A 27228-nucleotide genomic window follows, 5' to 3' on the forward strand; every position below is an offset into this window, starting at 1 on the left:
GGATCAGGACCCTATCCTCCAGGTGGGGACGTTCAACACCTGCCTCTGTAATCATATTACTAATGCACATTGCACTCTCATTCACCGGTGAGAAACAAACTCAAATGATTAATGAAACAGAGTACTAGCAAAACAGAGAATACTAGAGGTAATTCTATCAAATCCAAGCAGAGTACCAGAAAGAAACTATTGCACACTTACACACTTGACAAGAAAGTAAATGGGTGAATCTTGTGAGGAAGGTGGGCCCAGTCCCTCTCACAAGATTCCCCAGGAAAACGAAGACTGGATTAAGTGCTCAAAACAGTTTTATATTCATCTCCCAAAAAGATTTAAATACAATAGAGTTCAGACTTGCTGATGTTCTCAGAATCTCTTCTTACAGACTGACCATAGACACCGACTAATCCCCTTTTCATGTAGATGTCTCCTCTTTATAGAGGAGACATCTATTACAATAAAGTATTACAGCCCATTCAGTTAACCCATCTTATCAAAAATAAGCAATTCAGAACGCTGTTACAACAGTATGATAATACGTTCTTTCTTGAGCTCTGGCTGTTACACAGCGGGTAACTGACTTTGACCGTCTTCTCAGGATCTTCATATTCCTTTGCCATTTCCCCATGTTGTTCCTGATTTAGGCCATGCTGACTGTGTTCTTCTTGCTTTAGACCTCCGCTTGATTATGCCACGTCAGGGTTCTTTAAATAGTTGCCATCTGTTATTCGCGACTGTTACAAAATAGCTTGCTTTAGGTGATTGCTGTTGCTGACTGTAGCAACTACGGAGTTGCTGCTTCTGGTGTTGCAGCAACTGTGTAGTTGTTGTTTCTGGTGTTACGGCAACTGCGTAGTTTCTGTTTCTGGTGTTACAGCAACTATACATTATAATTCCTGCAAGCTTAAGGCAATTACTTGACAATTTAGTCAGCGTTTCCAAGGATAAGTATAAAGATATTCATGAATATGAAATAAACAATTAAACATAGATATGCGGGAGGTTACTTCATACCTTGGGGTCATTATGTCATTATAGAATAAAAGCTTTCAACTTATGACTACAAAAGGATAATAAACGGCAAAAGATAAGGTCAAAAATAGGTCAATTCTGAGTCCCAACAGACATGAAGGACATACACCTCATGTGTTATTTCTTGGTCTTGGAGGTTTCGCTGAGTTGAGGTGAGGTGGTCCTCGAATAGGGGTAAGTAAGTAATTGAGATTCTGAATAAGTTTCGGATAATGGACAATAAACCATAGGCTACTTTTATGATACATATTTTGAAGTTATCAGTAGATTAAGATTCAAATTTGGTTGATTCGTTAGCGTACAAAAAGTATATAGGTTCCCTAACATATCTGGTAGAATTTACCAGTCAAATTGTTATGTGCATGAGATCCCTTGTCTCATAAACAAGGGGGGCTCAGACACCAATTTAGTGTCCAGCTTGGCTGCTAATATACGGTTGAGCTGAGGTTGCTGCAAATATGCTCCATGGTCTGAGGTATGCGAGGTACTTGAAGGGCACACTAGCACAGTGCTTTGAGCTGTTGCATGCTTTAGTGGATTTTGACAGGGCCAGAGATGTAGGTGGCAGGAAGAATGATTCATGGTTTTGTTTCAGCTTGGGTTCAAATATAATATCTTTGTTAGGATGGGATATCCATGTGTGCAAGTTGAAGAAGTCCCTTTCTGGGCTAAAGTAGCCTCTTGTGCTTGGTACTCATGGATTTATGAGTACTTACAGATTATGGGCATCACTAAGACCATTGTAGGTCCTAAATTTTATTATTTGTTTGATTATGATAAATTTTATATGCTTATATTTGTGTTGTATGTAGATTACCTGGTCCTAACAGTTAGTTTAAAAAACTCTATCCCATGGTGTAATAAGAAAATGGCACCTCTGGTTTCATAGAATGAATATTTACATATAAATTTGTTATGGGTCTTCTATGAATGCATGCATTTACATTTGATCAGGTAATGATAGAGCCAGATGCTCCTAGTCCAAGCGAACCCAACATGTGGGAATGGGTTCACTGGTATAATAAATTCCTTCCCTTCTCCTTTCTTCAATTTATACAAACATGCAGGAATGGCTTCACTGGTATAATAAATTCCTACTCGTCTGCTCTCTTCAATTTATACAAACAATACACTAAAAAAAATTGAAAGAGAGACACTCTAATGGTAATAATATTTTGTTATTATTACTGGGTCTGATATGCACATCAAGGTTGCAGAGTTCATATCTTCAGTTTTAGTATTCTAATATGCATGCTTGAGCTTCACAGCCTCTGCAATCTTATCAAAGTTTCTAGTGCATATTAGACTAGATAGGTCTTATTTTATTTGGTAGTGCTCACATTCAATTATAACTTGATGGTGTCTAAACAATGGCACCGGTTTAGATCATGTTGTGCCATTGTCCATATTCAATGAACTCACTGCCTTTGTCCATATTCAATGTACTTAGTGTTGCCACAAAATGGCACATACATAGAAGCTGAGTCATTACCATCCTCACATAGAGTTCCCAGCACTTCCTCTTCCTCCTTTTTCATTTGTACTATCACCACTTCATTGCATATTGGCCACACCATACTATTTAGTATTTTTATATGGGCCAATACATTGTCCTAGTCATCCCAGCTGTATAATGCACAGTTGTACCGTTGTAACACTAACATAGGCATAAGAAGTTATGCTACTAGAAAGGATTAAAAGTAAAGTAGGATGCTAAGACCTTAATGTCTTTGCATGTCAAACACTATGTAATAAATATTCAGGTTTGCACATGGAGTTCATAGGTTCAAGAGTAAAACATTGATATTTGTGGCCAACCCTAATAGATTCAAGGTTGTTTGCTTGTGGACTATAACACTATCTAAGAAACATTTTGTTTTCTCATTGAGTCTGTTGATTCAAAGTTAAAATCAATATTATCTAATGAAGAGTTTCCTTTCAGCAAGAGCTAATAGATTCAAGGTTAAAACATTCAGGTCTGCAACTAGAGTTAATAACTTAATAGATCCATCTTCAAGGTTAAGACATCTTCTTCTTTTTTTGCCTGGGAAACACTATCTAATAAATATTTAGTTTGAAATAATAGTCTTTGGACAATCAAGTATTATTTAATAAATATTTTGAGTATTTTCAAAAACCTAGCAATCATATATTCACTTTTAAAACATTAAAATAATAGTTTTTGTCTTGTCAAAATACCATATAATTGGTGCTAGAGAATAATAGATTCAAATTTTTGAATATGAGGTTTGCACATAGTTATTATTTTATTCTAGTTAGCCAAAATAGATCTGGTGAAAATGGATCTATTATTTATGGTAGTTCTTTAAATTTGGTATCTCAGTGAACTTTGCACCCAGCTTAAAAATAGATTGATAAAGATGGATATAATGCTGGTTGGTATTGGTAATGGGAGTTTATTCATAGTTTTTCTTATAATTTGGTATCTCTTTGAGGTTTGCAGCTGGTTGATGGATAGATCGTAGTTCAGTTGGATCTACTCTAATTTTCATCTGGCTTTAATACATCATGGATGGCTTTAATACATCATGGATTTTTGTGGACTTTAATGGTTAAGAAAATTCTATCATAGTGTATTAGGTTAAGATGGTTTATTTATTTATTTTCTCCTGTCTTTTTCTTAAGTTGATATATTCTTTGAGATTAAGATGCTTTTTTAATAGGTTTGATGAAGATTAATGTATTCTAGTTTACTAGGTTAATATTTTTTGTTTTAGTAATTTTTTTGTTCTCATCATCTTAAAGATAACATGAAGTTAAGATGAATCATTTTAGGTCTAAACTTTTTTGGTTTTAGGTTTAGTTAAGATTAGTCTCTTCTAGCTTGTGAGGTTAATTTTTTTTGTTTTACTTTTTTACTTTTTTTAATTGTTTTACTTTTTTAGTTGTTTTTACCTAAGGTGATAAACTCTTGAACCGAGATTTTTTTGTCAGTTTTTTTAAATACTGACTTTTAAGCATTGAGGTGTGATCTTTTCGAGGTTTAGATAGATTTATACTATCTTTAGGTTAGATTAAATGGAACTGATATTCTTACGGATTAGATAGATTTATACATTCTTATGTTAGATTAAATGGAACTATGTTGGATTCTACTAGGTTATTTACAGTTGTTTTAAGATAATGGTCAATAAGTTGAATAAATAATAATTTTTGTTTTTGTATTGGTGATCTCACTTAGGATAGTGATTGATATTCCTGGAGCCACAGATGCAGATCAAGGCCAGCTAGCCTTTTCACTTGGTGGACTGTGTGGATTACATAGCACTTGGCCTTCATTCCTTCTATTTTTAATAGTTCAAAATGCTGTTTAATTTCATTATTTTATCGCAGTGGTTGAGTTTACAAGTTTTTGCAGGGCATGAAATAGATATGCTATGATTTGTGACATGATGTACTTTCTATCCCATTAACTATTTTGGTCATCTTTTTTTTTTGCATGCTTTGTAATACTAAGTAATTTTCATGTCTATCAGCGGAAATCATGAAGTTCGATGCGTGCAAAGGAGTATGCTTCTGGATACCCTTGCAAAAGAATTGGCTCCAGGAACGATCAGATTCAATGCTAAAGTTGTTTCCATTCAATAGTCTACATATTCTTCTTTAACTATAGTAAAACTGGGAGATGAAACACTTATCAAAGCTAAGGTAGCATCTTAAATCCAAACTTCTGACTCCCATTTGAAGTAGTAAAACTTGGGCGTAATTCTGACAAATTAACTGGTAGTTACACTACAATAACCCTTCTGAAGCTGAAGCTGAATAATTACATATCCTTGGAATGTAACAATGTAACAGAGTGTTGAGCCCCTCTAGAGACATCCTTCTATAGACTTTGATTCTTAATTGATATTTGAGGCATCCCTGTTCTCCTATGTTTTTTACCTGTTTTCTATGGAATGGGGATGAGAACAAGAATGTCACAAATATCATTTGATGCATCTCCAGTTTTGTGGGAACGGCTCATTGGATGTCGCTAAGGCATCCCCTACATGAAGGGACCATTCTTAGTATATTCCCAGCAAGAAAGGAACTAGTCTACCATTCCTAAAATTTGGTTCTATGTTGGAGCCATTGGTGAAATTCATTTGCTTGCCAATTCTTGCTGGAAGATAGAGTCATTAACCTTTGGCCCATTACAATGTCAACCTACAAAGACAATTAAAGCATTGGATAAAGATGCACCCTTTATACTACAACAAACTTTTCATAGGTTGTTTGAGACAAATAAAATGCAAGCTGAGTTGAGTTCACTGTTATATATCCATAAATAGAAGTTCCTCCTCAACTATACATTGTATATATTATAGCCACTGACATAATGATGGCATGATCTGGTGAGAAGCCTTCATTAACTAAATTACATTATGTTATATGGAATTGTCTTGATTTACTATCAAGTACTCACATGTCTATTTAAGGTTAAAAAATTAGTAAACTACATTCAAATGCATGCTAGTCACATTATTTTTTATTGGACAATTATATTGCAGATAAGTAGGCATTGTGCTGCTGGACAATTGTTCAACTTATGAACAATTACAGGTAACCAAAAAATTTGGTTTCTCTGGTAGAGAACTATTTAGTAGAAAATGAAAATAGATTGCTAGTCTTTGCTTTCAGCTACGACTAACATCCTGTGAGTTTTCTTCGATCTTCAAGACAAATTATTTCCACTGTTAAAACTTAAATAGATATAAGGTAGAGGGTAGGCAATATTTAGCTAGCCAGAGGCCAAGACTACTTTATGTAACCCAAAGTATAATCGTGAACAACTATAGCTTGTATTGAAACACTTGCATATAGGCAATGAAGCACATAAAGTTCCATCGTAAGTTGCACATGTACATAATCAAAATGTTTGCTATTAAATAATTTAAGAATCAATACACATTCTAGACTAGGAGACCATGACCATATACAATGATGAGAATAGAAAAATTATTTCCCAACTTAATATTCAACCTCAGTTTGATTTTCTTGTTTATAATCCAGGAAACCATGGTAAGAAGGCCTGTAGATCTAGAGGAGGAGCTCAGAATGATGGCTCAAGAAGTCTGTGGTTATGTGGAAGCTGTTCTGAATAGTCTTGCTGCAAATGTTCCCAATGTAAGACATCCATGTGGATGAGCACACAATACAACCATATAGAATCTCAGTGTTTATTCAGTCCATGATACTTGAATTGATGATTTGAGGATTTGCAGGTTGTGGTGCTTTGTCAAGTTGAGAAAGCCAAGGATGAAATGTTGACCCAACTTTATAGCTCAGTCAGGTAAGGTTTAATGACAAAAAGTGGTTAAGGTACGTCTATAATTAGTTTGATTATTTTCCCATTTCTGTATTTTGCCAAACTTATTTTGATTTTCACTTGAAATCAGGTCTCTTGGGACTTTACAAAAGTAGTGTTTTTTGTCATCCTCTACAGGTGTAGTAGACACCTGTTGATTGGAGCACTGTACATTTAAGCTTTTCGGGTGCCTTTTCAACTTTTTGTTTAAAAAGGTCCTACATGGATTTAAACTTGGATCGATCCCAAGAGAACTTTTGACTTATCAATTCTATTTTCCCGTGTTGATATGTATGTAGTGTGGGCTCAGTAGCAACACCTTTTAACCTCAATATCAATGACAATGGAGCAACTATGAGCCCTTTTTTGGTTCCTTTTTATCAGCACTCTGTTTTACTCGTTTATGTCTCTTTATTTTGAATTTTAATTTAATTTAATTTTGAATTTATAGATAGACTGTGTTATTGGTTGTTTTGATCAATACTGGTTTGCTTTTCCTGCTTCTGTTGGCATTTTCCTCGTTGAATTGGCGAGGGTTCTATATTTTTCCACTTATATTTATTTGAATTTTAATTTAGTTTAATTTTGAATTTATAGACAGACTCTGTTATTGGTTGTTTTGATCAATACTGGTTTGCTTTTCCTGTTTCTATTGGCATTTTCCTGATTGAATTGGCAAGGGTTCCATGTTTTTCCACTTCTATTTATTTGTTTCCTTCTTATTTACTGATTGGGATTTTGTTTGTTGCAGTATTCATGGGCAATGTGAAGTTATCATGTTTGATGTTACTGCACGATTGACTTACAAGAATGTCCCAATGTGGCACAGAGATCTTTGCAAGTATCTCTTTTGCAGAGGGGTTGGATCTCTAAGTAGAAATGAAGGTTCCTTAATTGTGTGGTGGCACAACTGCCTGAACCGATTAGCTAAATATCTTTGTGAATTTCAGGGTGTGTGAGAACATTCCTATTTTTCTTTGTGGAAACAAGGTTGATGTGAAGAATAGGCAAGTGAAAGCTAAGCAAGTTACTTTTCATAGAAAGAAGAATCTTCAGTACTATGAGATATCTGCAAAAGGTAACTACAAATTTGAGAAGCCATTCCTGTACTTGGCATGGAAGCTCTCAGGGTGAGCTTTTAATCTAGTTTCTGATGCTCCTTAATATGAATGTTATATTTAAAAATTTGCATTGATTCTATAATGGGTTATTTTTATAGGGATCCAAACCTTCATTTTGTGGAGTCACCTGCTCTTGCTACTCTTGAGGTTCAAATAGACCTTGCAACCCAGCAGCAGTAAGTAGAATGCTATTTTCTTATTATTTTTTGATAACTTTTATTGAAATAATTTGTTCCATTTCTAAAAGATTGAAACTTTGGCTTACAATATTTTATGTTGTTAGGTATGAGGCAGAACTTGTAGCAGTTGCGGCCCAACCCCTTCCAGATGACGATGATGATGCTTTTGAATAGCTTTGTTAAGATGCTTTTGCATATTTAGGGATTGGTGGATTCAATTAGTTTTGTATCATTGGAGTTTGCTCTTGAGTTCTGACATTTAATTCTGATTTGTATTTGGGGCTTAGAATACATTATCTCATCTCTCTATATGTGATTTGGGTACTGTGCAGATGTTTTCATCGGTGGAGTTGGCTAAGCTATCTTAGTTCAACTCCATTATAGAGCTATTTTTATATGCTAAGATAGTTTTTTCCATTATATACTCTTGCACATTTTGCACAAGAACTTTTTGTACTCTTCAAATATTTCAAGAATGCTCAAGTGCCTTTCGTTGTGTACTGTTGGGGGAAATGCTAGTCGCGATGATTGTTGCTTGTAATATATTATGGCTTGTTAAAACTTTCTCTCAAAATTCTAGCTATATCTCAGGATTTATTTTAACTCTGAAATTGGTTTACATAAAGCTTGTACAATGAACAGTTTACCTGCTAGACTATCAGAATAAATGATATTATAAAGTAAGCGCTAATACTTTGTATACGAGCCAAATCCTCCCTTTGCAATATTGTTTTCATCCGGGACACTTTTTGTTGCAACTGTCAATGTTTCCGTGGTAAAAAGTATTGGTTGACCCTATGTATAGCCTCTGTTTCCGTTCGAGGCTCTATAGATTGCAATTTCTGCAATGCGAACTTGCAATTTCTAACTTCGATTAGAAGTTGTGCAACATCCGTATGGAAAAAACATTGTATTCACAATAACATCAAGAGGAAAGAAAGATGCATGTCCTCTAGAATGGATCTTCACACTGAGACCAATGCTAATGGTGTTGAGAAACTACTGTGCAATGGAATAAACAATGTTGAGGTGCAAAACAAATATTTTTTGCCTCCCCAGGAGCAACCCAACATGTCTCAGGTATCTTTCTGTGAGAGCATTCCAGTGGTGGTTCTAAAACACCTAGATGACCCTAGTAGAATCACTGTCATACAACAAATCCAACGTGCATGTTAGGAGGATGGCTTTTTCCAGGTACAACCTTCAATCTCCAATGTCCCAAGTTATGATTTTTTTTGTGGAAGGGATTGGATTCTGATGAAAATGAGATCTTGGGTATTGGCCAAAATCCCTTTTCACGTAAAAATCTCGAACCTGGGCCTGTGGGTTATGGGCCCACAAGTCTCGACGGAAGCGTTCTAAAACTTTTAAACATAGATCTTCATTAAATATCGAACCATCCCTTTATACATAAAACAGCGTTTGAATGCTTTTTAAAATAAACACCACAATATTACAATACCAAAGTTCCAATCTGGCTGATTGGAGATCGGAACTTGACAGGATTGAATGGTCGATTCTACAGCGCCGATACTGACTTCGGACCCGATTCTTTACAAATTTTATTGATAACACTTCGCATCCGGTTTTGTTGAATTACGATGTGATGTAACCATCTCTCCTACTCCGATTTGATTCTATATACTCCATTTCTCACAGTGATCCAACGGATCCTGTGCACTACATTTTATCTACCTGCAATCCGCAATTGATCTTCCCTTCATCGACGTTGGACGTTTACCAGCTCCACGCATCCACATCGCCTCTTCATTGACACTCAACGCTATTCAACAATCTTTGCCACTCCATACGATGGTATTCATAATACGCAGTCGGTCTCTATACAATACGCTATTACAATTTCCCTAGGTTGTTCATATAAACTTCGCCTTCACAGAACAATCACATATAACAGTTAAACAATATATAGATCACCATCAACCCTGAAATGATCGATGTCGATTGACAAGCTCACGACACGAAATTAACCCAATTATAAAACACACATAAACGTACACAACATACACTAAACCCAGTTTTCATATATTATACAAAACGGTTACAGGCTAAGGCGTTTCAGCCTTAGAAACAAGCTCAAATTCGATTACATCTTGCTCACTCACAATTTCCTCACAAATTAGATATCTCACGCCCTCTCGATCTTTGTCTTATATACATAAGAAGCGTTAGAAAGGAAGAATTGATTAGATCCTCTCCTTATTTTTCTCCAACGAACTCTCCATGATGCATGCATGGTAGATAACAATAGTAAGTCTCCTCGAGAGACTTATCCATCTTTTCCCACTTTAAATCTATTTTTCTGCTTTAAAACAAACTTTCCTCTGTTTTTCTCCCATGGCCCACGTTTTCTTGCTTTAGATTCCTCCCTTTGTACAAGGGTGCTGGATGCTCCTGCATCAGACTCCCGAGGCACAAAAATTTATGACCTCCTGGTCATATGCTTCTCCTTGTCCTTAGCAATTCTACCCACTGCATATCTTCAGTGGAACTGCTTTTATGATCTTTGTGAGCTGCAACCAACCTCTGCAGTAACAGTCTCCTCTGTTACACGATACCTCACCAAGCCCTCCTCACTCAGTCTTTTGGCATCCTTCTGGTTCTCTTCTCTGGAACCAATTGAGCACACCTTGCTCTAGGTTGCTGCAAATCTTCTCACCTTCTGCTGCCGCTATCTGTACGACAGTAAGACCACAAACTGTACCTCCTTCTCCTTCGTTTTGTTGTGGCTTCTTTCTGAACCTCTGCTCTCTCCTTTATGACTTTCAGTAGTCATCTTCTTCGCCATGAGTTTCTCACCCATGAGTTGCACCAAGCCTCTACAACAGCAAACTCTCCTGCTGCCACTTACCTCACCAATCCCTTCGTCCGGATCTGGTCTTTTGGTAATCATCGGTCCTCTGCTGGAACCCTTTGAGCATTTCTTCACTGCTCCTTCAGGCTTCACTCATCTGCAACTTTATTCAACCTCTGTTGAATCTTCAGGTTCTGCCACTCTCTCTTAGAATCCTTCTCCTCGCAGGAAACTTTCCCTGCTCTGATACCAAATGATGAAAATGAGATAGCTCATGACACTAAATTAACCCAATTATAAAACACACATAAACGTACACAACATACACTAAACCCAGGTTTCATATGTTATACAAAATGGTTACAGGCTAAGGCGTTTCAGCCTTAGAAACAAGCTCAAATTCGATTACATCTTGCTCACTCACAATTTCCTCCCAAATCAGATATCTCACGCCCTCTCGATCTCTGTCTTATATACATAAGAAGCGTTAGAAAGGAAGAATCGATCAGATCCTCTCCTTATTTTTCTCCAACGAACTCTCCATGATGCATGCATGGCAAATAACAATAGTAAGTCTCCTCGAGAGACTTATCCATCTTTTCCCACTTTAAATCTGTTTTTCAGCTTTAAAACAGACTTTCCTATGTTTTTCTCCCGTGGCCCACGTTCGCTTGCTTTCTATTCCTCCCTTTGTACAAGGGTGCTGGATGCTCCTGCATCAATGAACAGTGTGATGTGGAATTTCAAGTGGGCAAGTATAAAGATAAAATGGAAGGGACAGCCAACCGCTGAAGCTACTTGGGTTACAGAAGACGTCCTACATAAACTGGGCAAATCTGTAGACGAGCTCATGGACAGGAGTCCATGAAGAATTTTGTCCTCAGGAGTCTGATGCAGGAGCATGTGACTCAGAGGGAAAAGGTCTTCAAACATATTCCAAATATTGCATCGGAGAAGTGGGAGCCTTTAGAACTATTAAGAGCGAGCTCCGACATCCCGGAGCCGAAGTATTATAAAGAGCAGCATAAAAGGGCATCGGGTTCGAGAGGGCCTTTAGCATTGCTAACTACGAGCTCCGACATCCTGGAGCCAAAACATTATAAAGAAGAGCATAAATGAGGCATCGGGTCCGCAGAACCCATTACATCACAAATCGGAGCGATAACGAACCCGTCGATATTCTATACCCGAAATCACTATAGGAAGGAGTGTGAAGAGGCGTCGGGTCCGCGGGGGTGATCGCATCACAAGTATTGGCGCTTTAGAATTCGCCGATAGCGATTGCCGATTATCGCATCGGGGAAAAGGGAAAGGGAAAAGCATAAAGCCGCTGATAGTGTATTATTCCTCCTTAAAGCCGCCGATAGTGTTATGAAGTAATTCTTTTAGAATTACTGCTCCGATAGGAGTAGAGCCTGTTTGTCAATTACAAGGGTTGTAGGGTCGGAGGAAAATCCATGAAGCTATCAGTTTAATGACTGATATGCATAAAGAAGGAGAGAGAGGAGTTGAGCCTGATATTGAAGAAATTGCTGCCAAATTTGGAAGGTTATCCTTATCGCCTGCACCCAGGCCATCATTAGATAGCATCCACATCGCCTCTTCATTGACACTCAACGCTATTCAACAATCTCTGCCACTCCATACGATGGTATTCATAATACACAGTCGGTCTCTATACAATACGCTATTACAATTTCCCTAGGCTGTTCATATAAACTTCGCCTTCACAGAACAATCACATATAACAGTTAAACAATATATAGATCGCCATCGACCCTGAAATGATCAATGTTGATTGACAAGCTCACGACACGAAATTAACCCAATTATAAAACACACATAAACGTACACAACATATACTAAACCCAGTTTTCATATATTATACAAAACGGTTACAGGCTAAGGCGTTTCAGCCTTAGAAACAAGCTCAAATTCGATTACATCTTGCTCACTCACAATTTCCTCCCAAATCAGATATCTCACGCCCTCTCGATCTCTGTCTTATATACATAAGAAGCGTTAGAAGGGAAAAATCGATCAGATCCTCTCCTTATTTTTCTCCAATGAACTCTCCATGATGCATGCATGGCAGACAACAATAGTAAGTCTCCTCGAGAGACTTATCCATCTTTTCCCACTTTAAATCTGTTTTTCTGCTTTAAAATAGACTTTCCTCTGTTTTTCTCCCGTGGCCCACGTTCGCTTGCTTTGGATTCCTCCCTTTGTACAAGGGTGTTGTATGCTCCTGCATCAGATTCATGAGGCTTTGAATTTTGAATCTCATGATATTGTGATATAAACTGTTTTGAAGATTTGAATTTTGAATCTCATAATATCTCTCAATAAACTTCCAAAATCTCAATTATGAACATTAATTCTTAAAAAAATTTCTGTTCAAATTCAATATTAATATGGTTGAAGCTGCATGATATGATCAGATAGTGAACCACGGGGAACTAGAGACGGTGATGAAAAACATGATGGGAATCGCCAAAGAATTCTTCAAAATGGCGATGGAAGATCGTGCATGCCTCTATTCGGAGGATCCAAGTCAATATTCACAAAGATGAAGTCCTTAACTGGAGGGACTATCTGAGACACCCTTGTTTTCCATTACACGAAGTCATCGACTCTTGGCCTAAAAAACCTACAGCCTATAGGTAGCCATTAAACATTATGTCAACCATTAAATTAGCAATCATAACTCATTTGGCTTAATATAATATTGAAGCTTTTGTTACAGGGAAATTGCAGGCAAGTACGCTATGGAGGTGAGGGCACTGTGTTTAAGGCTGCTGGCTGCAATTTCTGAAGCTCTAGGATTCCATTCTGATTACGTGAATAATATTTTGGGGGAACACAAACAACTGTTACTTGTAAATTACTATGCACCATGCCCAAACCCAGATGTTACCCTTGCTTTAAGAAGCCATTCAGATGCAAGTGGTATCACTGTTCTAATGCAAGGCGATGTTAGCGGTTTGCAAGTACTTAGAAAAGGGAAGTGGGTTGTTGTAGAACCCATTACTAATGCCTTTGTTATCAAACATAATAAGTGAGTCTTCCTTGGTTAAAATCAAAATAATTCACGGGATACATAAGAAACCTCACAAGCTTTTGCTAAGTGATCAGTAAAAGAATATTTGTGATGAGTCTGTTCAGAGTATTAATTTTCAACAATGATCAAAAATATTTTGAAAAAGAAGTTAAAATGACTGTGCGGGCATAAAAACATTCCATTACAGGCTATTCAAGTGAAAGAATACTCACTCTATAATACTGTGTAATCCAGTTCTAGATATCATACTCACTCTATAATACTGCGTAATCCAGTTGAGCGATGAAGCTATATTTTTGATAACATGATTGAACCATAAAACTAACCCATACCTGCCACCAACAAAATTCCTACAATCTTGTATAGTTGATAACTATGGCTATCAAGCCTACCTGGGCATTCTTGTGGGTACGTTGTCTGTCGAACACATAAAGGTACCGCCATTTCATTAATTGGGCTCTCGATTGATTTCTGCATAAAGTCGTTTCCATTCAACAGTCTACAGATTCTTCTTTAACTATAGTAAAACTGGGAGATGGAACACTTATCAAAGCTAAGGTAGCATCTTAAATCCAAACTTCTAACTCCCATTTGAAGTAGTAAAACTTGGGTGTAAATTTAGTAATGAATTGAATCCCCTCTTGCTAAACAAAGGTAATATTAATAACCCATATGCACCCCATTTGAAGTAGTAAAACTTGGGTGTAAATTTAGTAATGAATTGAATCCCCTCTTGCTAAACAAAGATAATATTAATAACCCATATGCACTGGTTTCTACCAGACAGGAATCTCATACATGCGTACTATTTGTGAACTTTGAACGTGAAACTACTTTGAAAGAACATTCAAAATGATTTTATTTTATTTTTTTTTAAATAATTTTTTATATTGTCTCTAGAGAGGCAATAGTTTGAATTATGATTTTTTTTTTTTTTTTTTAAATAACTTTTTATATTGTCTCTAGAGAGACAATAGTTTGAATTATGGACATATAGTCTCTATAGAGACAATATGTTTTTAATCTCAGCTATTGTCTCTAAAAAGACAAAAATGTAATTGTCTCTAAAGAGACACAAATGAAGTTGTCTCTAGAGAGACAAATGAAATTGTCAGTAGAGAGACAAATCAAATTGTCTCTTAATAGACAATAATTCTTGTCTTTATACAGACAATAATAATATGTGTTCTATATTGTCTTTATAGAGACAAATTTTTGAGACATTATATTTTGAGACACCCGCTTAGAGACAATATTTAAGACAATACACAAGTTTCTTTTTGTCTTAAGTTAAGACCATTGACTCAAATATTGTCTTAAAACCCCCTACATGTAATAGTATTATGGGATTATTACATGTAGTAGTGTTATGGGATTATTAATAGGAGAAATTAATTAATTAATTTCACGTACAGTTACTGGAGCGAGAAAGGCATCGGATGTGGCAGAGAAAGTGGTGTTAGTGATCTCTGTTGGGTATTTTGATGGGAAAAAAAATACCAAAACCAACAAAATATTCAACACAGAGACAATGCTCTATTTCCTCTGTCTAGGATATTTACACAGGGAAGCTTTTAAAACAAATTGACTCAGAAGACAACACAGTCACAAAGCATTTCTATTAATTAAAACAAACATTCTGTTACATATTTCTTCCTCTGTGCAAAGAGGGAATCACAAAAAAAACTCTGCTGCTCTCACAGATTTTCCACTGCTTTGGATATTACAAAAACATCATGGTGTTCCTCTGTTCTTCAATGGGAAGAGGAAAACACTACATTCTGATTTCTATATCGCACTGCTGTGCATTTGCAAAAAAAATCGCACTAATGTGTGTAGCCACCACTCACAATACAAAAGGAACAACAACACACTACTGTCGCACGTAGACTATATTTTTAACATATGACAACGTGTACGAAAAATATATATAAAACATATAAAAAAAACTTATATCAAAACGTGCCCATAACTATATTAAATGTATGGGACGTATGCCCATCACAATATTAAAGGCCGCCACCAAAAACTACGTAAAAGCATTAAGACCATAAATTCATCACCTACGGCGGTCAACGGGAAAAACGACAAAATTTGATGTGTCGTGGGCGGACAGCACCTTCGGAAAATTGATGGCTGAGATCGCGCGCCCAGCTGATCCGACGTGGTTCGCACACCCTCCTCGGGCAAACCAAACGACCTTTAGCGTCCGGGGAAAGCGGTTTCGTCGTTCGTACTGGGGACGCGTGGCGGAGTTTCATTGTGTCGGGTCCTCCTCTGTGGGTACAGCCTTTTGCCAAAGGTGGTGCGGGGAGACCGGGGTTGTTTTCAAAAACCACCGCGCGGCGTAAAATTACAATTTTAACACTCCCCTTTAATTTTAACTACCGCGCGTTCGGTCATTCCCAAACACTTTCTCAAAAATTCGAAACTCTTCTGAACCAGTGGCTTTATCAAGATGTCTGCAACTTGTTCCTGGGTCCTGCAATGTTCTAGGACAATTTCGCCATTGTTCACCAATTCTCTGATGTAGTGAAACCTTGTATCGATGTGTTTTGTTCTCTTATGAAACACTGAATTCTTTGACAAAGCAATAGCTGAGCTATTGTCACAAAAGACCACTGTCGCTTTTGCCTGCACTTGGCCTAAGCTTCTCAACATCCTTCTCATCCAAACTGCCTGACATGCTGCTGCTGTCGCTGCCACATATTCCGCCTCTGCTGTAGACAATGCTACTATGGACTGCTTCTTAGAAGCCCATGAGATGGCTCCTGAACCCATATTAAAAACATAACCGGAAGTGCTCTTCCGATCATCTACACTTCCAGCCCAATCGCTATCTGTGTACCCAACCAAATCTGAATGTTCTGAGGCATGATATAAAATTCCAAACATTTTGGTGCCTTTGACATACCTCAAAATTCTCTTTGCTGCCTGCCAATGTGCCTCCTTCGGCCTCTCCATGAACCTGGAAATTAAACTAACAGCATACATTAAATCAGGCCTAGTTGCTGTTAAATACATAAGGCTGCCCACAATGCTTTTATACAAACTAGGATCAAAATCCTTGCTGTTGTCCTCTCTGCTGAGCTTTAATCCCATCACTGTGGGAGTGATTGCTGCCTTGCATTCTTCCATCTTAAATCTGCCCAAAACTTGATTTACATATCTTGCTTGAGATATAAAAATTCCTTTTTCATTTTGATCTACTTCTATGCCTAAGAAGTATCTCAACAAACCCATGTCAGTCATTTCAAATTCATCCTTCATGACTGATTTAAAATTCTCAATAAGATAAATATCATTTCCAGTGAAAATAACATCATCTACATACAAGACAACAATTAAAATTTTACCATCCTTTTCCTTGATGTAGACTGTGGGTTCTCCTTCACATTTGTCAAATTCATTATCCAATAGATATGAATCTATCCGGCTGTACCATGCTCTTGGCGCTTGCTTCAGCCCATAAAGAGCTTTCTTCAATTTGCACACTTTGTGCTCTTCACCTTTCTTCTCATAGCCGAGAGGCTGTTCAACATAAACCTCTTCCTTTAACACTCCGTTTAGGAATGCTGACTTCACGTCCATTTGGTAGACTTTCCATTTGTTTTGAGCTGCTATGGACAGCACTGCTCTCACGGTTTCCATTCTTGCAACCGGTGCAAAAGTCTCCTCATAATCTCTCCCATACTGTTGCTTGTAGCCTTTGACAACCAGCCTTGCTTTATGTCTTTCAATCTTGCCTTCAACATTGCTTTTGGTCTTGTAGACCCATTTCACACCAATGACTTCTTTGCCTTTTGGTAACTCAACCAAATCCCATGTTTTGTTTCTCTCTATGGCATTCATTTCCTCATCCATAGCTTCTATCCATTTTCTATCTTTAATAGCTTCTTCAAAATGAATAGGATCATCAACATGACAAAACAAGGCAAATAAGGAATTCATTCCTTCTTCATAAATCTCACTTAAATTTCTAAACTTCTTACCTCTTTCATTTGGTGTGCAAGTGCTTGAAGATGCACTTGAATTTCCTCCTTGTGGTGTGCTTGGAGAAGCACTCTCATTGATCCTCAATGGTGTACCTTGCTGTCCTTGTGTTGTCCTCAATGGTGTCCCTTGCTGTCCTTGTGTTGGCGCTGTTGTTTGGGGATGCATTTCAGCCACCTCCTCTTCATCTTCATCATGAGGCAAACAATTTTTTACATTCACTGTTTTCACTATGCTTCCATCCCAAGCTTCTTCTTCAATGAATTGAACATCCCTGCTAACAAAGAATTTCTTGGTAGATGGGATGTACAGCCTGTAGGCTTTGGATTCATCACTGTATCCAATGAAGATGCATTTCTCCCCTTTGCTGTCCAACTTCCTCCTTAGCTGATCCGGAATGTGTGCATAGGCCACACATCCAAAAACTCTCATGTGGGTGACTCCTTGCTTTCTCCCACTCCATGCCTCTTCTAGCACTTTGTTCATGACTGCTTTTGTAGGACACCTGTTCAAAATATAAACTGCACAATGTACAGCTTCAGCCCAATACTCATTTGGCAAATGCTTTGCCTTTAGCATGCTCCTCGCCATATCCATGATGGTCCTGTTCTTCCTTTCAGCAACTCCATTTTGCTGTGGGGTGTACCGAGTTGTAAACTGTTTATGAATTCCATTTTCTCTACAAAACTTTAGGAATTCATTGGAGATATACTCACCTCCTCTATCAGTTCTCAAAACTTTAATGTGCAGCTCGCTTTGGTTCTCCACAAGTGCTTTGAAATTTCGGAATTTCTCAAACACTTCACTTTTGTTTTTAAGGAAATATATCCAAGTCTTTCTTGTAAAATCATCAATGAATGTTAAGAAATATAGGCTGCCTGCTAATGATGGAGCTTGCATTGGTCCACACAAATCTGAGTGGATAATCTCTAAGGGTGCCTTTGCCCTTATGCTCTTACCTGATGGAAAACTTTCTCTATGTTGTTTTCCCAATATGCAACCTTCACAAAGGCTGTCTGGTTTCTCTATCAATGGTAATCCCCTTACCATTCCTTTTCTGCTCAACAAGTTTAGACCTCCAAAATTTAGATGCCCGAATCTCAAGTGCCATAACCAGTTCTCATCCTTTGGCACGCTTTGGAAGGCCTCTTGGGTGACTGTTGCCATTTCCCTTTTGTTCTTCATGTCTGCCCTGATCCGGAGAGGGAACATCCTGTTCCTTGTCATCTTCACTTCAGCAATGCATCTTTTGCTGGGTGGTATGTCCATGATGGTGCACACATCATTTACAAAGTAAACATTGTAACCCTTTTGGACAAGCTGTCCAATACTCAAGAGGTTACATCTCATTCCGGGGACATAGTATACATCTGCTATGGTTTTCCTTTCTCCTTGTTTTGTAAATATTTTTACCTCCCCTTTTCCCATAACAGACACTTTACTATTAGTTCCTAGTGTGACCTCTGATTTCAAATTCTGATTTAGGGCTGAAAAGAGGGCTATGTTCCCTGTCATATGGTTGCTGCAACCTGAGTCTAAAAACCATATGTCCTCACTATGTGTTTCAGCCATGTTACAAGCTAACATGACATTTTCTTGACTGTTGTTTTCTCTTGTAACATTTGCATTTTGTCTGCTGTTCATATCATGTTGTTTCTTTCTACAATCACTAGCATAATGTCCATACCTTTTGCAATAATAGCATTGAACATTAGATTTATCATACCTTTGTCCTTGAGCATGATACTGTTCTCTTTGTTGGCTGCTGCCTTGACCTTGGTTCTGATTTGGATTGCTGCCTCTTCCTTGTGCATTTGATGGGCTGTTCCTTCCACCTCTGTTCTGGCTTCTGCCTCTTCCTCTTCGGTTTCCTCTTCCTTGACCTCTTCCTCTTCCAAAGGACATCTAGGTCTTGAAGGCTTGCTCAAGAGATGAGTTTTCATTCCTACTCAACCTCTGCTCATGAGTTATCAGTGATGCATGTAGCTCATCAACTGAATAGTTTGAGAGATCCTTTGTCTCTTCAATGGTGGTGACTATGGCATCAAACCTTGAGGGTAAGACCCTCAATATTTTCTCCACAATCCTTCTATCTTTAATGGTTTCTCCATGAGTTCTCATTTGTGTGATTACACCAATCACATGAGTGAAGAATGAGTCAATGTTATCTGACTCCTTCATGCTCAGATTCTCAAAATCCTTTCTCAGCAATTGTAGTTTTGTTGTCTTCACTCTCTCCATGCCTTGATAGGCTGTCTTAAGGGTTTCCCATGCTTCATTAGATGTCTTAGCTGCTGCTAACCTTGGAAACACACTCTGGTCTACTGCTAGATACAACAACATACGGGCTTTTGAATCCTTCTTCCTATTGCTCTTCAGCAGATCTCTCTCTGCTGGAGTTAATCTATTAAACTCAGTTTCATCTGCTGGTTGTTCAAAACCTTCATCAACTATTTCCCATAAGTCTTGGGAGGCAAACAGGGCTGTCATAGTTATTGACCAGTAGTCATAGTTCTTCCCATTAAACTGTGGGAGCTGGGTGTTAAACAAACCCATACCAGTGCTTGTGCTAGCCATTCCTTGACTGTGTATTTAAAAAAAAACTGACTGTCTCTTAAATAACAAACAAGATAGCTATGAAGAATACCTGAATCCTTTGTTGTCTGAGCCTTCTGTCTGCCTGAGAAGTTTTGCTGCAGCAACAACCTTCTCCCTTCAGCTTCTTTAACTTCTTTAAAGAGCCTCGACCAGCTCTGATACCACTGTTGGGTATTTTTGATGGGAAAAAAAATACCAAAACCAACAAAATATTCACCACAGAGACAATGCTCTGTTTCCTCTGTCCAGGATCTTTACACAGGGAAGCTTTTAAAACAAATTGACTCAGAAGACAACACAGTCACAAAGCATTTCTATTAATTAAAACAAACATTCTGTTACATATTTCTTCCTCTGTGCAAAGAGGGAATCACAAAAAAAACTCTGCTGCTCTCACAGATTTTCCACTGCTGTGGATATTACAAAAACATCATGGTGTTCCTCTGTTCTTCAATGGGAAGAGGAAAACACTACATTCTGATTTCTATATCGCACTGCTGTGCATTTACAAAAAAAATCGCACTAATGTGCGTAGCCACCACTCACAATACAAAAGGAACAACAACACACTACTGTCGCACGTAGACTATATTTTTAACATATGACAACGTGTATGAAAAATATATATAAAACATATAAAAAAAACTTATATCAAAACGTGCCCATAACTATATTAAATGTATGGGACGTATGCCCATCACAATATTAAAGGCCGCCACCAAAAACTACGTAAAAGCATTAAGACCATAAATTCATCACCTACGGCGGTCAACGGGAAAAACGACAAAATTTGATGTGTCGTGGGCGGACAGCACCTTCGGAAAATTGACGACTGAGATCGCGCGCCCAGCTGATCCGACATGGTTCGCACACCCTCCTCGGGCAAACCAAACGACCTTTAGCGTCCGGGGAAAGCGGTTTCGTCGTTCGTACTGGGGACGCGTGGCGGAGTTTCATTGTGTTGGGTCCTCCTCTGCGGGTACAGCCTTTTGCCAAAGGCGGTGCGGGGAGACCGGGGTTGTTTTCAAAAACCACCACGCGGCGTAAAATTACAATTTTAACAATCTCAACTTAGCTGCACTGGGGCTTCGAACTCTTCGGCTACACGGATATCCAGTGTCTTCAAGTACATATGATAGCACCTAAGTCATGTTATCAAGTTATTTTTTTGATAGCATAGATTTGATAATACATTATGCATTACTGCCAGGTGTGTTGGAACACTTTGAAGGCGAGAAGGGGCGGTTTGTCACTTCTTCCGTTCAAACGGAAGGAGAGATAAGGAGTATTTTCAATTTATTTCAGGCATCTCTCGTTGCGTTTCCAAATGAGAAAATTATGGAAAACGCTGAAACCTTCTGTAGAAGATATTTAAAAGAATCTCTGCAAAACATTCCGATATCAAGTCTTTCACGAGAGGTGAGCAAAGAGTTTATAATGAGCATGTAAAACAGATGAACAAAATTCGGTAGCAAATTTCTGATTGATTCTCCACCTATTCGTCACGGGGTTTTCCGAAAAGGTTTCTGGATTCCGATATCAGGTCTTTCACGAGAGGTGAGCAAAGAGTTGTAAAACAGATGAACAAAATTCGGTAGCAAATTTCTGATTGATTCGTCACGGGGGTTTTACGAAAAGGTTTATGGATTTCTATATAGATATTATAATTTTTTTGAAAAAAGTTATTTATAATTTTATTAATAAAATGAAATTATAATATTGAACAAAATTATTAGTTTTATTATTTATCTTTATAATTAATTTTACATTTTTAATTATTTCATTTAATATTTGTTATTTGGTAATTTGTTTTTATTTTTTATTATTATTTTTTTAATTTTTAATTTAATACTTTATTTAGATAATATTTTATTACAACATCTTTTCTATACCAAACTATAAATCAACAAATATTTAAAATTTTAAAATATTTTTAATGTAATATTTAAATCATTCAATTTTTTACTTCTTATAAATATTGCTATCTTATTGTTTATTATTTAGTTCATTTTTTACAATTCCATTTTTATGGGTGATAAAATTTTAATCCAAATTAACTTATTATATGTTTTTGATAAATACTATATTATATATTTTTAATAATTTTTTGTTAAAAATAATTGATTTTTAAATTTATTACATATTGATAAAATTATAAAATTTCCGATGATGATGATGGTGGTGGTGGTTAACGTCCACTGAGACCAAATTGGTCTATCACGCCTATAATTTTCTTAGTTCTTAATTGTTTAGCTTCCGGTCTCTCTTGGCTAGATTGTAGCTTTCTTTTTTTTCTCTACGGTCTTCCAACTTCCTTTATCTTGTATCTCCTTCATCTCCTCTAGTTCTTGGGACATTGGTGTCTTAGCTTCACGATCTGTTGTGTTCATCCTTTTGAAGATAGTAAGAGAAGAAGTTTGGTTAGGGAGATCTGCTTTGCTATTAAATGAAGATTTATTTTGCGTGGTATTCGAATCCTCATAACTGTTGATGCTTGAGGGCTTGTCGAGTTTACTTTTTGCTATTGGGCGGGGCTTTCCCCTGCTTCTCTTGAGAGTTGTTTCTTTCTTGCTCAATTTCTTGTGATTCAGAGTTTTCTGGAGAGTATTCTTCCTTGATGACAGAGTAATGTTCTTTTTGTGCTCCTTCCCACCATGTAGATCTGTGGTGATTCTTTCTAGCAGAATTTTTCTGTGAGACTTTTGGGCAATTTTTGGCTAGATGGCATGTCTCAAAGCATGGCAATTTTTGGCTAGATGGTCTGTCTCAAAGCATGATTGACATCTGAAGAGGACACTTTTATAATCGAGTTTCTGGTTCCACACATAGTCTTTACTTGTTAGGTTTATTTCAGCTGGGGGTGTTGAAGTCCATTTCCACACTGGTTATGACATATTCCTCTGTTTCTGGGCACCTGCAGTAAAATTTCCCAATTGCATTTCCAATGGCTTTTAGCGAGGAGAAATGCTAAAGATGCAAGGGTAGGTTTGGCAATCTCACCCAAATTGGTGCTGAGGTTATGACTGTTGTTGAGCAAGGATAATTTTAGGGGCGAATGTTCGCCCTTTGGCGAAATTAAGGGGTTTTAAATTTTTAGTGGGAGAATATTTTGTATCATAGTACATTTTTACAAATCACCTCAAATAGCCCACCTTATTTTAAGGGAGAGGGTAAGAAAGGTAAATTTAGCCCTTGAAATTAGGACTTACAAGCTTCCATTCGCCCATTTTCAAGAATAGGTTTTATTTAAGTGAATCCATTCGCCCATTTTAAAAAATAGGTTTTATTTAAGTGAATCCTATGGGCCAAATACCATATTTATAAAAGAGGTATGGTAAATTAATAAAAATATAAATAAATGAGAGGTATGGTAAATAAATAAAACATTTTTTATATTTACTCCATAAGTCACCTTATATACATGTAAGGGTGTAAACAAATAAAAATATAAGTAAAGTGGAGGTATGGTAAATAAATAAAACGTTTTTTTTATACTTACTCAAAAGGTATGGTAAATAAATAAAAATATAAATAAACTAGACGTATCGTAAATAAATAAAACCTCTTTTTATATTTAGTCCATAACCCTCGTTCTATTCTTGAAGGCTCAAGAAAGAGGTTTTATTTAAGTGAATCCTATGGGCCAAATACCATATTTGTAAAAGAGGTATGGTAAATTAATAAAAATATAAATAAACGAGAGGTATGGTAAACAAATAAAACATTTTTTTATATTTACTCCATAAGTCACCTTATATTTACGAACACTAAAAAAATGGGTTATATTTAGGTGAAACCTATGGCCAAAATACTATGGGACAAATACCATGGACTAGATTGTTATTAATACCATGCAAAAAACCATTATTAATCCTAATATTAGAATTAATAAAAATAAAAATGGCACATGGTATTGACCCATGGTATTCACCAAAATGGCACATGGTATTGACCCATGGTATTCACCTGGAATGTAGCCTATTTAAACGGGGGAATTAAAACAGCATGTAGCCTATGCTAAGATTCACTAGGACTTTACAAAGTTTTATTATTTAGTGAAAGACTCGCCAAGATCTTACAAGATTTTATAATTGAGTAAAATATTCGCCATGCCTGGTGAGAGATTTGCCAAAAAATTATATATACATATTATATTATTGATAAAATCGCCTTCCATTTTTCCTTTATACCATGGAGATTCGCCCATTTATTATATTTATAAATTTAGGGGGCGTTCTTAAAATTTTCCCTATTGTTGAGAGATCGAATGATGGGTTCCATGGCTTCATGAATAGGCCAGAGTTTTACCAAATGTTAGATAATTGACACTAAATATTAAATATCTAATACTAAATATTAAATTATTATTAATGATGTATTACACAAATTTATCTAATAAATTCTTGGAATGTTGATTCATTACATCTATCACAATATTATTGCTCATCTTGTATATGTATTTAGTTCAATTAAATATATCATAAATTGATAAAATATTTGTCATATATAATATTTTTAGATTCAAATTTTATAAATTATATTATATTTGGAAATATATTATTTTAAAAAATATATTAAAAATTCGTTATAAAAATAGTTTAATTAGTAATCACCCTATTATAAAGCATTTTGTAAACTGTAAAATACAATGTTTAAGTTCTCATAATATTTACTTCCCAAAAATATATTAAAATTTAATAAATATTAAATAATAAATTAAAAAATATTATTAAATTAACTTTAAAAACATGAATCCCTCCTAATAATTATATCATATACCATTTCTACCCTATACCCATATATTAATTACTACTATTTTTTGTAAATATTTATATTTAAAAGGTTTCTTGGGAAGTGATTTTGCTTCCCACTTACCCAATAGGACATTGCTATTAGCCTTAGAAATCTGCTTTTGAATATTTTAGTTCCCACTTACCCAATGGGACATTGTTATTAGCCTTAGAAATCTGTTTTTGAATATTTTAGTTTCCGGATAGTATTTCAATTGTCGCTAGTTGGAATTTCTGTTTTCAGGATGCCATTTATGAACGCCGACAAACTTTTAGAACTTGAAAAATTGGACTTCAATATATTTCAATCCATACAACAAAGGGAGTTGAAAGATATATCCAGGTTATATGAATTTTGTTATCGTATTATACATTTTTTTTAGGAAACAGTTTTGGATGCAAGTGAGGTATTCAAAATATTCAAAATAACGTAAAGAGCTACGAATTCATGAGTAGATGGTGGAAAGATTCTGGTTTCTGAATTGACATTTGCTCGGCATCGTCACGTGGAATTCTACACTTTGGCATCTTGCTTTGCCACTCATCCTCAACATTCTGCATTTCGAATCGGCTTTGCCAAAATGTGTCATCTTGTCACGGTTCTCGACGATATCTATGACACCTTTGGAACCATGGACGAGCTCCAACTTTTCTCAGCGGCAGTTAAGAGGTATGGTGAACAAACTCCAGAGCAATATTTTCTTGCTTTTATTATACCTCTCCTGCAACCAACCGATTTAATCAAAATTTGTGGTTATTATTGTAAATGATAGATGGGATCCATCCGCAACAGAGTGGCTTCCAGAATATATGAAAGTAGTGTATTTGGTGCTTTACGAAACCGTAAATGAAATGGCACGAGAGGCAGATAAGTCTCAAGGCCGAGACACGATCAACTATGCTCGACACGCTGTATGGACAATACGCATATTTATGAAAACAAGTATTATTCTTCGATAGGATTTCGCTGGGCTGATTGCTGATCAGTTAATTTTGTTTGATTGTGTATGTGCAGTGGGAGGCCTTTCTTGATTCATTTATGAAAGAAGCAGAGTGGATCTCCACTGGTTATCTTCCAACATTCGAGGAGTACTACGAGAACGGAAAAGTTAGTATTCGTTATCGTATAATCCAATTGCAACCCACTCTCACACTGGACATTCCCCTTCCTCACCACATCCTCCAGGAAATTGACTTTCCATCGAGGTTCAATAGCTTGGCATCTGCCATCCTTCGACTGAAAAGTGACACTCGTGGTTACAAGGTACGACCTATATCCATCCGAACGCAAATGGAAGAGGTTTTGTGTTACATTGCGTGATTGAATTTTAGCTAGTGTTGATTAAAATATCATACAATTGATGATTCTGAAATTGGCAGGCGGAAAATGCCCGTGGAGAAGCAGCTTCGTGTATATCATGTTATATGAAAGAGAATCCTGGATTAACAGAGGAAGAGGCTGTCAATCATATCCATGGCATGGTGAATGAGTTAATCAAAGAATTAAATTGGGAGCTTCTCAAACCATATAGCAATGTTCCCATCTCTTCCAAGAAATATGCCTTTGACATCACCAGAGCTATCGATCATGGCTACAAATACCGAGACGGTTACAGCGTCACCACCAATGAAATGAAGAATTTGGTCATGATAACAGTCCTCGAACCCGTGCCTATATAACCACACATCATAATTAACTGATAACTGTATGCGGTTTCTTGCCCGACTATATTGTCCACGAGACATACATAACGCCTTGTTTCCAGAGACAGTTTGATAAGTCGTACCTTTGGTAAATTCAATTTCTCCTTAAGTCATATAAAAGGCCTATGTTCGAGTGTTTCGCAAATGTTACAATAACATCACAAAGACTCTAGAATTTGAAAATTATTGAATAGTATCTAACACATTCAAATTTCTTCGCAGAACCTCCTGTTGAAAACAAATGATTACAATTCATATAACAATAAATTTCAATATGGTTTGGAGGATTATTTTATATATATATATAAAGTTAAGTTGTTTTCTATTACTTCTTAAATTCAAAAATTACAATAGCGGTTTCTTTCAAATTTGATTTGATCAAAATAGATTTACGATATAAAATTGGGCTATAATTAAAAACATAGTACTCATAAAGAAAGGTAAGTAGATTCTACATAAAAAAATTAGCCGATGGGTGATTCCACTTCTTTCAACATGGATGAATCATGTTTGATTGATCAAAATAAATTTACATTATAAAATTGGATTACACTTCTTACTGTCTTCTTATTTTCTTATTTCTATCCCATGTGTGACAAGGAAATTTACATAACTAAAAACGTAATA

At 36.5% G+C, this 27228-nt stretch overlaps 1 pseudogene; it reads left to right on the forward strand.

Moving 5' to 3' along the window:
* Positions 1-26577, forward strand: part of LOC149171507 (alpha terpineol synthase, chloroplastic-like) — a 64898-nt pseudogene extending 38321 nt beyond the window's left edge.
* Positions 26578-27228: the final 651 nt, after the last annotated feature.

This window comes from Pinus tabuliformis, chromosome 4_2 (assembly GCF_031772625.1).
Source record: "Pinus tabuliformis cultivar Carrire ecotype Pingquan chromosome 4_2, CPIR1, whole genome shotgun sequence".
In the NCBI taxonomy this organism is placed as follows: domain Eukaryota; kingdom Viridiplantae; phylum Streptophyta; class Pinopsida; order Pinales; family Pinaceae; genus Pinus; species Pinus tabuliformis.